We start from the raw sequence: 2,903 nt of genomic DNA, 5'->3' as shown, positions 1-2,903 counted from the left end.
CACCACCCCTGGATCTTACAACCTTTGGGCCACCTTTTCTTCTTCCCTGAGCTGTGGGTGGGTGAGGTGTAATACAGGAGTCCTATTCAGTAACACATACTCTGCAATATCTTATTCTCTGCCCTTTGACCAGTTGTGGCCTTCTGAGTTAATCACCCTCTGTTGCATGAAGAAGCTTTGCTGGTGAGAGTTGAGAAATGCATTAGTATTTTCTCTACCCTCTGTTCCACTATGTTCTATGAGCCTGGATTTTTAATTCAAGGGGACAGAGGACTTGGAAAGGAACTAGAGTTTGAAAAACAAAAGATTTTCTATAAGTCTGGTTTCTTACACTGACTAAACAATGATCAAAGGCATTGTGAGAGACGATTGAAGCAAATATTGGTGATTTGTGAGGTCAGAGGTCAGTGAAGGATTATTGTCCAAGCTCTCCTTGACCCAGTTTAAGGAGGCAAAGAAATGGGGGTCTTATCCAGGCATTTATGTCCCTCCTGATTCCTGATAATGGAGATGATGATGTATAATTCCATCCAACAGAGAAACATTGTATAGTTTTGGAATATTATATAATTAGAGTTAATTTTATAGCAACAATTTAAAAAGACAGAGGAAGGGCTTTGAAAATAGCTCAGTCAGTAAAGTGGTTGGTATAGACACATGAGAACCTGAGTTTGATCACCCAGAACTGATGTTAAAAACTACACCCCTGTAATTTCAATGCTGGGGAGGCAGAGAGAAGATCTTAAGATCCTTGTGGCTCACTGACCAGCCAGCCTAGCCAGTGAGATACCCTGTCTCAAAACATAAGGTAGAAAACACCTGAGGAATGACACCTGAGGTAAACTTCTAGCCTGCACACCACCTCAGCTCATATGCACACACACACACAAACACACATACATGCATACAGAGAGAAAGAGAGAGAGAGAGAGAGAGAGAGAGAGAGAGAGAGAGAGAGAGATTAGATATAGATATATAAAGGACATCTTCTGTCCTCCATGGGCATTTCATGACACAGGTGCACTTACAAACATGCAGGAAAAACACTCATATATATGAGGTGTGTTTAAAGATAGACGTTTTATAATTCAGCCTTTTAGTCTGTGTCTATTTATGTTGGAATTTAAGACATTGGTGTTAAAAGTTATTGAATAATGACTTTCAATTCCTGTCATTTTGTTGTTTTGTAGTGTTTTCTTAGAACTCTTCATTAAATATTCTGGAAATATTTATTTCTTCCATATTCTCTTGGATGTGTTTCACCTCTTCAGACTTAAGTGTTCTCTCCAGTATCCTCTGTAGAGCAGCCTTAGTAGTCATGAATTTTTTAAATCTATTTTTATCATGAGAAAATGTTGTTTCTCATTTGATTATGACTAGGAGATTTGTTTTGTATAGTAATCTAACCTGGTGTCTGTGGTCTTTTGTAACTTGTACAACATCAGTCCACACACTTCTGGTTTTCGAAGTCCCCATTGAAGTCTCAGTTGTTGTGCTGATGGGATTGCCTTCATATGTGACTTGGTCATCCTTTCTTGCAGTTTTCAGCATCCTGTCTTTGTGCTGTATATTTAGTGTTTTGAATATTATATGATGTAGGGAGTTCCTTTTCTCATCTCATTACTTAGTGTTGTGTACTCCTCTTGATCCTTGATAGGCATCTATTTTCCCATATTGGAGATATTTTCTTCTATGGTTTATTTAATGTATTTTCTGGGCCTTTTACCTGGATATCTTCTCCTTCTTCTATAGGTGTTATTTATAATTTTGTTCTTTTGTAGTTAGTGTCCCAGAGTTCTTTCACATTCTGTAAATGGTGTTTTTTTTAAGAGTTAATATTTTTCTTAGTGGATCAATTTGTCTACTTTTTGTAAAGACATGTTATTCTTTCTTCTATTTTGTCCAATGCCTTGGTGTGCTTTCCTTTGTACTTTTTATTTAGCTTTCTGAATTTTTCATTTAAACTCCTAATTTTCTTTGGGTTTCCTTGAGATCTTATGTCTTTATTAAATTCTATTTTTGTTTTGAAGTGTTTTCATCATTTCATTAAACTGTTTATGTTTTGCTGTCTTCATTCTGATGTTTATTCCTATCGTTGTTGTCCTTGAAAAATATTTATTTCTATTTTCAAACTATTTATCTTGTATGCTGTCTAAGTTGTTTTGGGGAATTATCCTTAGACATATTAATTTTTGGAGAAGATATTTTGTTCTGCCTGTTCAATTTGTTTGTATTTTTTGATGGGACCTCTGCATCTGGAGTTATATAATTGCTAGTGGTTCATGTTATGGATCTCTGTTCTCCGCTCTGTTCAGTGCATGTTTGGATACCTTTTTGTTGTTAGCCCAGTGTGTTACATCATGGACCAATTGGATGGTATTTGGGTTTAGGGTTGAGGCACCTCAGTGTTGATATTCCAACGGGGTGTCACAAGTGACACTGGCTCAGCTAGGGCTGACTGAAGTTTCTGATCCCAGGAGCAGCCCTGTGAAGATAGTCTCATGGCTGAAGCTTTCTAATCAGGAAGAGGAGACAAGGAGTCCTCTGCAGGCAACTGGGATCGATAGAGTTGGTAACAAATGCCTGGGTTCTTACCTAGAAAGGAGTCGTTTGTGGGTGAGTGGGCATAGGATATGTGAAAATTGTGTGGGTGGGGCACATTTGTCCAAACAGATATGTGCTTAACTAGGGCTAAGTAAAGCTTCTGAGCCCATGTGCAGACATTCTGTAAACTTAAAAGACTCTCAAAATCATTCCTCAGGGGTCTGAGAAATGTGCAGCAGACTCATCCTCAGGCTAGAAGAGAGGGTGTAGTTGGCGGCAGGAGTGTGTTAGTAACTAGATTGGAAGGGAAGGCCGGTAAGTAGCCTAAGGACATGCATTCCTCACATATCCATCTTCCT

This window comes from Nannospalax galili, unplaced genomic scaffold (genome assembly GCF_000622305.1).
Source record: "Nannospalax galili isolate Female #2095 unplaced genomic scaffold, S.galili_v1.0 scaffold5734, whole genome shotgun sequence".
NCBI classification, from domain to species: domain Eukaryota; kingdom Metazoa; phylum Chordata; class Mammalia; order Rodentia; family Spalacidae; genus Nannospalax; species Nannospalax galili.
The sequence above is the reverse complement of the archived record's forward strand: the minus strand, read 5'-3'. Positions refer to the sequence as shown.